The 10,000-nt window shown below is 34.6% G+C and overlaps 1 protein-coding gene and 1 long non-coding RNA gene across 2 annotated transcripts in view; one reads left to right on the forward strand and one right to left on the reverse strand.

The window, feature by feature from the left end:
- LOC135225729 (prostaglandin reductase 1-like) overlaps positions 1 to 10,000 on the reverse strand; it is a 394,759-nt gene that overhangs the window by 367,807 nt on the left and 16,952 nt on the right. The gene's annotated exons all lie outside the window — the stretch shown is intronic.
- Positions 9,581 to 10,000, forward strand: part of LOC135225728 (uncharacterized) — a 7,657-nt gene continuing 7,237 nt past the window's right edge. The window contains exon 1 of the long non-coding RNA XR_010317072.1: positions 9,581 to 9,739. This is a non-coding gene — a long non-coding RNA (uncharacterized LOC135225728). The remainder of the gene's footprint in view (positions 9,740 to 10,000) is intronic.

The following is a 10,000-nucleotide window of genomic DNA, read 5'->3' on the forward strand; positions in this document are numbered from 1 at the left end:
CTAGGACTCTCGGTCCCCTCACTAGAACCACCTGTTACAAAGACACGAGAACATACTCGTAAGCACACACAATTGTAAAGACAAAGTCAAAGATTAAACATCTTTACCAGATATTAAACAAGCCATCCCTTTGCTAAAGTAAGGCAACACTTACCCATTACAGCCTGGAAAACTACACACAATGTTCAGAAAACTCTTTGGCACTCACCATCGTGGCTCTGCCTTTCTTGCACAGACCTCTCCGTAAGTCTCCACATAGACTTGGCTAAAGATGCCATTATGAACGGAAGAGGCGCACACGTACATATGAATTCACACCCTTCGTCCACGCCCCATGTAACTGGTTGCAGCCAGTTTCCAAAGGCACCTTGAACAAGCTCTCATGAACTCATGAACATTGACCCGCTTAACTATGCATCTTCGTATCACTCCATCCCAGAAATAATTTATCAGCTTTCTCAGGTACAATGCTTCGGACTCTGGTCTCTATGTGCGCATTCCAAAAAAGTCACAGCACATCACATTGGCATATTAGATATATTATTAATTATAACCCTCTTTCATCTGACATTCTATATATAATATATATATATATATATATATATATATATATATATATATATATATATATACATATATATATATATATAATATATATATATATATATATATATAAATATAGTCTTTTCTTTTCTTCATTTTCTTCAAGCGTCAAAGCACATTTGCTCTACATACATTGTTAAGTCGACAGCTGTTTCGATCATCCATGGTCTTCTTCAAGGCTAACCTAGATTCACAATTTTATTAAGTTTAAGGGCATTCTTTGTAAGGTAATACCTATTTTGTCCTCCTCATGAATGTTCACACAATTTGGATAATAATATTTTATAATAATAATAGTAATGAAAATTATTAATATATTATTATTATTATTATTATTATTGGTGTTACTATTATTATTATTATTATTATTATTATTATTATTATTATTATTATTATTATTATTATGTACGACATGAATTAGTTGTTTATGAGGGTGATAACTGTCAAGGGATGATTTAGTACACTGACTGAAGACAAATAGGGGGGGGGGGGACCTGTGTTTCTAATATCAGCTTCTCAAAAAGCGCCGCAAGTCCATCATTTATTTTTTTTAGTTGAACTCTCAACACCATCATGAACAGTGATTGATTGATAACAACTCGTGCCCTTCCTAGTTCAGATCGAAGAAGGCCGAATGTATGGTTACCACCAAGAAAATTTACACCAAACCTCAGCTGTGTGATGTACAGGGCCACGAGGTATACCAGAAGCTTAAACTGTTTAAATCTAAGTATGCTTTTCGCCCACCGATAGCGCCGACAATACGTTGGTTTCAGCCTTGAGAGTTACAGGTTTTCGAAATACCACATATCAAAGGATTTGGAAATGCCCATCTAGGCATTTCTCTCTCTCTCTCTCTCTCTCTCTCTCTCTCTCTCTCTCTCTCTCTCTCTCTCTCTCGCGCGCGCGCGCGAGAATCACTCGCGAGATATCGAAATAAGCAGCCAACTAAGGCATAGTCATTGTGACATACCTTGGGGCAACAGAAGGTTTCGATTTATGAAAATAAATTATGGCTTTTCCAAAGTTTTCTGAAAAAAAAAATACATAGTGGGTATTCTACAAAAGATATCTGGAGATGGGTAATTTAACAATTCACCCTATCAACATATATTCAAAGATGAAAAAGGTAAGAAAATTCAGATGTCCAAAAATATATCACTTTAAATATCCTGCTATAGTATTTGCAAACAACAGACGGTCGGCAGTGAGGATGTTCGTTGTAAGATTAAGCGATACCCATGTGCTGGCAAAGGCTTTTGCCCGTAAAAGGTTCTCGAAGTGTCGGTGGGATATGTTTTATGATAAAGATGCCAGAAATGTATATTTAAATAAATTCCAAAATTTACAGCGATAAGGTTTAATATTTTGTTAGCTAATGTAATACATTCCTGACTCAGGTGCAGAAAAGTGTTACGTCGCATTGATCATACAATAGCAAGCTGATCGGTCGCATAAGTATATAAAAAAAGTATTGCTGAGTGAAGAGTATTCTTCAAAGTTCGCAGTCATCGTCTGCTCAGTCATGGCATCACCATAGGCGGCGTATGGCTCAGCATAACCATTGTACCTGGAACACGGAAGGGAAAGGACTGAGGGAGGAGCCTCACCTTGAAAAGCCCTGTGGCTAATTAGAGACAAAGGGTAGTTGCCCTAGGCAAGGTGAGCTGCCGTCTGACCTCATCTATTTTCGTACCCTGTGGTAGCCGTACGAAAACTAAAATCACTTTGACTCCTACTAAACCCTGAGCAACATCCCAGGGAATTTAAGAGGCCTACCTATGTATACTGCGGCCTCACTACCTAAATACTCGTTTTTTAACAATAGAACTTCAAGGATGTTCTGATCTGGCAGAAAAGAAAAGAAAATTACGCGTGAACCAATCAAGTTGGTAGTCTGTATATTACATAACCGGTTTAAATGTAACTTGCAAAAGCAGTTTATTAAATATCTGGAAAAACAATTGAATCAAGTAACTGCTTAATTTCTAAAAATTCTTACATCAATAACAGAAAAACCTAACAGATATAAATAGAAATTTGGTAAGTACGATGCTACATCATTTTTAGGAGCTCGGGTCACTCTGTGTGGGAAAAGGTATAGTAATGGCTAACAAACCTTCTTGCAGAAGACAAACGTCTTGGAAGCTTTCATAAGCGACCAAATCCGTTTTCTTAAGGCTTATGTTTCTGAGGAGGATTAGTGGTCTGAACAATATTAGGCAGACTGGAACAGGGGCCTATAAAACTGCCTGCATAATTGTATAATCCAAGGAAGACTTAAAAAAGATAAATAAAAACCTATGGAAATAGTTTGAAATTTTTCAAAATTTGTTACAAATACACAGCCCATGTAGACCTGGAAGTTATTCAATAATTTCGACAATTTTTAAAAAGAGCTTCAAACCTGACAACATAATAAGGTCATAAAAGGATAGACGACACTCAAAAACACATCTGTTGTCATTACAGCAGGCAGTCTCTCTCACAGGAGCAAAAACAATAACTGAAAATGTACATTCTTGCCCAGCAAAACTGGTGTACAATACAGCTTTCATAATTTGGGTCAGCTTACATTGACTTACAACTCTAGTACACAAAGATTTTTATTTGACATTAGTTTCAGTGCAATAAGTCAATAAAATAATTGTGGAACTTACAGCGTCAAAGACTAAAATCTAGAATTTCTTAATCAGCAAAATTTCTGTATTCCTCCTAGAAACTTTAAAACCTTACTGGAATTTCGTCTCATCTTATTAGAATGCTTAGAGGGATTAAAAGTAGAGTTCCAATATCCTTAGAAACGCTATCTGTTTGCTGTCAAGATAAAAAATATATTGATAGTTCTAAAGGTTAAACTTAACTTGCTTTTAAGATAAGAGGGAGAAGATTTTGTTTCAAATTAGGGATGTAGTGTAGAATATTAATATAGACAATAACAAAAATGTGGTTAATACAGCATACTCTTTTTAGATCTATCGATTTTAAATTGAACAGTGAATTCCTGTCAAACATTTATTGATTTCGAATCATAAACTGCTTTAAGTGTATAACTCTCTCTCTCTCTCTCTCTCTCTCTCTCTCTCTCTCTCTCTCTCTCTCTCTCTCTCTTCTTGGTCTCCAGAACTTGGAAATCAAACGAGTTCAAACGAACACTGAACTATTTATTGGAACTGTAAAGACAGATAGTTTGATTGAAAGACACTTAGGTAGATGAAAAATAGATTATTATAAAATGAGCGCCAAAAAGGCGAAAACTATACAAAAAGGCAGTTGCGATGTCTGTTTCATAGTATCGTTCTTACGGTACCCAAGGAAGCGTCACGTGAATTATATGCAAAATTATATATATATATAATAATATATATATATATATATATATATATATATATATATATATATGTGTGTGGTGTGTGTGTGTGTATATTTTTTTTTCTGAAGTTACTCAAGTTTCATACTTATAAAACATGTGAAAATTGGAACCTGCACTGTCCACACGTTATTTTACCAACTTTCAAATTTAGATATAAAAATGTTTATAAATGGTTTTTCGTGATGTAGCTTCAAAATATCCATTTTTACGAACATTACTTGTATATTTACACACACGCACCCTCACACACATTATATATATATATATATATATATATATATATATATATATATATATATATATATATATATATATATATAATGTGTGTGTAAAATATACATGTAATGTTCTTAAAAATGGATATTTTAAAGCTACACCACGAAAAAACATTTATAATATCTAAATGTGAAAGTTGGTAAAAAAACGTGTGGATAGTGCAGGTTCCAAATTTTCACATGTTTTATAAGTATGAAACTTGAGTAACTTCAGAAAAAAAAATTATATATATATATATATATATATATATATATGCATATCTATATATATATATATATAGTATATATATATATATATATATATATAATATATATATATTAACAAATTTCTTTATATGTTTTTCTTTTCATTCATCCCATCATACAATTGAGGTGTCCTTTGAAATCTTTTATCAGATAACTTATTAATTTTTTCTCTTGTGAAATCATATCCGCAACGCCACGTTTGGCCGGATGTTTTGACTACTTCTGTCGCCAAACGTTAACTGCTAACCTTTCTACGACGCAAAAAGGGGAATGCCAGTGAATGGCCTTTCCCCTCCCGGTAGCCCGTACTCCTGAATATTTCATTAACCCACTGAAAGACGCTCTCCTCCGCTACGCCGTTGCAGCAAGGTTTATTTATATATATATATATATATATATATATATATATATATATATATATATATATATAGAGAGAGAGAGAGAGAGAGAGAGAGAGAGAGACTCAGTTAAATAAATATATATGAGCTTCAGAAGGTGTCCATGATACAACCAGTAAAAGGAATAAAGTTTATTTTCAACGAAACGTTTCGCACATGAAACTTCTGTGCATCATCAGTCTGTAAGAGAGCAAAGAGACACATAAATAACATTCAGTGATAAAAACAAAGGAACTCACAAATATTAAAATAGTCTTAAAAATTAAAAATAAATTGGTAGTTTTAATGGTATGCATGAAGCATTAGTATTGCAATATGTTCCTGTAATATACTAGCCTTTAGAATGTAATGTGTGTATGTACAAACACACACACATATATACGCACACATTAAATTCTAAGGGCTTGCCACAATACAGGAGTACCTATACTACAATACTAATGCTCCATGCATACCGTTATAACTACCAATTTTTCTTACATTTAAAAAAAATAGAATTTGATGATATGCCCTCCAACTTGATATTTCCTTTGGCTCCTTCTTGTTGATAAGAGAACTGTTATGTAGGTGTTAAATTTCCACATTTTCTTATTTGATAGTCACGTACGGAAACAGATATCTTTTACCACATCCCACCATCCGGTCTTCTCCATTAGAATAAGGCCCAACCAATCGTTGACTTATTTATCAATTTACCAACCTAAGGTCTCTTTTTGTTAAATGTAATAAGTCATAACATATGGGATCACGAAATGTTCGCTCACACCTCTGTCTACATTATATAATGCTCATTATATGATATTATACAATTCACTTACTATGAGCATTATATAATATTATTCACATCTTGTAAAGCATTTTTCATGCTGTGCAAAAACACAAGGGATTCAAAGCAACCATTACAGTTCTCATAATAATGTCAGGATACCGATGTCACACAGACTAGATAAATAAATAAATGAATAAAGGTATAGATGGTAATGTTCCGATCCACTCATGACTCAAAATCTTTTATTTATTAGTTTTGGCCCTCGTTGCTGCAGCGTCATCAATAATTTCATTGGAGAAAGAAAGTCACAGTTACGTATGTAACTTTACAAATGTAATTAGAAATAAAACTATACTGAGAGTTCTCGAGAATCTTTACGATTCCCCTCCGTTTAGCATCTCTACTTCTCCGCATCAGACTGACAATAGGAATAATACAGATTCTCGAAAGCTCTCTTTTAGTTTTTTTGAAATTATATTTGCAGTTACGTAACTGCGGATTTCTTTTTCCATTTTAAAACTCATGATACTATAAGTGTTTTTTAAACAATACAATAAGTTTGTTTTTAACAATTTCTTTGTAAGCGAGATGCATGCCAATTCAATTACATTGTAAGTCACATGCATGACAACTGAGTTTCACCGTATGTTAGATGCATGACAGCTCAATTTCTTTGTACGTTAGATGCATGATTAGTCAAGTTCACTGTACGTTAGATACATGGCAGCTCAGTTTCATTGTATGTTAAAATGCATGACAGCTCAATTTCATTGTATGTTAAAATGCATGACAGCTCAATTTCATTGTAAGTTACATGCATGACAACTCAGTTTCATTGTAAGTTAGATGCATGACAACTCAGTTTCATTGTATGTTAAAATGCATGACAGCTCAATTTAATTGTAAGTTAGATGCATGACAACTCAGTTTCATTGTAAGTTAGATGCATGACAACTCAGTTTTATTGTATGTTAGATGCATGACAGCTCAATTTCATTGTAAGTTAGATGCATGACAACTCAGTTTCATTGTAAGTTAGATGCATGACAACTCAGTTTCATTGTAAGTTAGATGCATGACAACTCAGTTTTATTGTATGTTAGATGCATGACAGCTCAATTTCATTGTAAGTTAGATGCATGACAACTCAGTTTCATTGTATGTTAAATGCCTGACAGCTCAATTTCATTGTAAGTTAGATGCATGACAACTCAGTTTCATTGTATGTTAGATGCATGACAGCTCAATTTCATTGTAAGTTAGATGCATGACAACTTAGTGATGTAACGAATGCTGGCAGATCAACTGAGGCAGTCACTGACCTTCTATCTTTTTTATCTTATGTGATATTCTATTGATTTCAGTCGCGATGAGCAGCGCTCTTCTGGCGCATCAGTGGCGCTAGAAGCTTGTTAATGATTTTTTAAGACAAGAGTGACATCTTTGATATTTGACTTTCCGGATAAAAAAAGATTTTCATACTAGTGAAGTCCCAGAACATTAGGCTCACTAAAAATGCTGGTATCAACCATTGATTGATTAACTGATTTATTTATTGTGCTGTATATTATTATTATTATTATAACGTGTACGTCCATGTTGAAAACCTACTAAGCTATTATTAACTTGTAAAGCAAGCCTTCACAAAAATAGATACCCAAGTAAATAAAATGAAAAGTAACAGTATAACGAAGACTGTAAGTAGACATATTTTATTTTAGAAATTACAAATCAGTAATAATAGTGCATTAACGGAAAGATGAATAACTGGCAATATTGGTAAATCAAACAACGCGTCATCCGACCTCCAGCTTACTCACGACCTGTGCAGGGTTTTCCCCTCATGCATAAGTTGTAAACATTATATTCCTAATTCTTAACGTAAATGAGAACGTGCTGAAATCTTTGGTCAAATAGATCCTTGTTTCACCATAAAAAAAGGAAATAAATACACTATATTTTATTACAAATAATTTTTCTGTACTGTTTAACATAATATACATTAATTATTTTTTACATTTTCATTCTAATAAACAAATTATAAACATTCTACCCTAAAATTCCTGTATCTTTAACTTAGTGGGAAACACCTCTTTCAGATCTTTTTAGGCTCTTCCATACACCTTTCCTAACCCCCCAAACAACCACAACAACAAACTATACTCTGTTTTTTTTCATCTGTCCACCCGCCTGTGGTGTTTGCGTATGGTAAAACTGCGTCCCGGGCTTTAGATAGTTACGCTATGTGAAAGTTTTAGGTAAATAAAAGGATATCTGGGTGTACATTAATAATTTACTGTATGCGAATTACACCGTTAATATTCGAAATAGGATAGTTATTATTGTTGAATGTAAGCTGAATGTAATTATCTAAAGCCCGGGACGCAGTGTTACCATACGCAAACACCACAGGCGGGTGGACAGATGGAAAAAAACCGAGTATAGTTTGTAGGCTTACTCCCAGTGTAAGCGATGAAGGTCGGGCGTCATCAAACCGATTTCGTCAGTTTCAGATATCTTTTACTCCTCAAAAGACAGTATAAGGCAGTTATGATCTTTTGTTTCTAATAATGACAGTTGTTCTTTCGGAAATCCTAAGTCAGACTGACGCAGCGACTGCTAATAGTCTTCATAATTAATACTCATCATTTGTACCACTCATACTATCAACAAGGATCAATAAAAAGGACACAAATTAAACACGTTCATTTATTCTCAGTTATAAATGGAAACAAAATAATTCTATGGCGTGTAAATTCATTACATCAAATTAATTAAAATCTGCTAAAATCTACGGACAGATGGCCAGTTGTTTCAACAACGAAAAAATACGATATATTTAATTAGAAATAATTTTTCTGTGCTGTTTGATATGCACATTTTTCATTTTTCACATATTCATTCTAATAAATATATCATACGTTTTTCACATTTTCATTTTAATAAATATATCATAGATGTCCTATCCGAAAATTCCTATATCTTTAACTCAACCCGAAACACCTTTTTCAGACCTTTCCTACCCCCACAAAAGCAACAAAGTAGTGTGTAGGCTTACTCCCCGAGTAAGCGAAATGCCATGCCTTGTATAACATGTGAAAAAAAATAAAAACCACGCGTCTTCGCGTTTTACCTGTCAACCGGAGGGGAATAGCTACCGTAGCAACCCCTCCTCCTCCCGCACCCCCCCTCATCTCTCTCTCTCTCTCTCTCTCTCTCTCTCTCTCTCTCTCTCTCTCACACACACACAGCCGTTGCCAGAGTGTTGCCGGTTACCATTATTGAGAGGCGCTTACAACGCTTTACTGTTATGCACTGTACCGCTGGTAAATGATATTAGTACTATAGCTCTTACGTCATGTGTATAGTTTCGTACATAGCTTACATCCGAATCTATGAAGTTTTATTGATTTTTAATATCACTGCATACCTTTCTTCAGTCTCATTGTCATCTCGCATAATCATCACAGGTACTGTCCAAAACGAAATATATTCAGGGAGAATTAATTAACGTTGCCAAACAGAGGGTACCACCTATGTTGTAATCCTTACTCTGGTATCCGATGTTGTTGCGACTTAATTTCAGTCGTAAGTATATACTGAAATTCTGATAGTGATAAACAAACTAAATTACTGCCGCGTATATCTCAAACTTCATATTCGTTCAAACTTAAGATTTTAAGAGTGCATTATATGCTACCTGAATTACAACTTTTATTCAGCTGTCGAACATGGGACAGTCAGTACACACGCAGCCATTTTGTTAAGTTCGTTCTGTCAGTAAAAATGGATAGAATAAAAACGAATGAGAACATTGATTGGGAAGTACAGCATTGGCAAACCCTTCTATTGTTGTGACAGCGAATCGAGAAACTATAGCTGGCAACTGCGGATGCTGAGCGCTCGATGGTAACCGAAATGCACCAAGCCGAGTCGGTCGGAGACTCGGAACACACGAGAGCGGCAGCCTGTCAGTGTGGTGCTGATCTTGAACCTTGAAAGATACAAAGTGACAACGACTCTGACCAAATCAACTGTCAGTCATGACCAAGCTAAAAGTTCACATTGTGTATTGGTAAGTATTTCCCACTGGTGCAGTTTTAGTGTAGACTTATATTTTGATGCCTGTATCCTAAATTGAGTTTTATGGGACCTCGAGAACCAAAGCTTTTCTTGGCAGCAGTCTACTTGAGAGAAAGGTTTTATTTAAAATGCCACTTACACTATATTTGTGGTATCGAGCTTATTACCCAGTTACAAGACTTTGCAATCGTGTTTGGGGTAGCTCATGCGCATGGTATGTCCGTGAAAATTAGCAGCTGTACGACACGTGTTT

This window comes from Macrobrachium nipponense, chromosome 13 (genome assembly GCF_015104395.2).
Source record: "Macrobrachium nipponense isolate FS-2020 chromosome 13, ASM1510439v2, whole genome shotgun sequence".
Lineage (NCBI taxonomy): Eukaryota > Metazoa > Arthropoda > Malacostraca > Decapoda > Palaemonidae > Macrobrachium > Macrobrachium nipponense.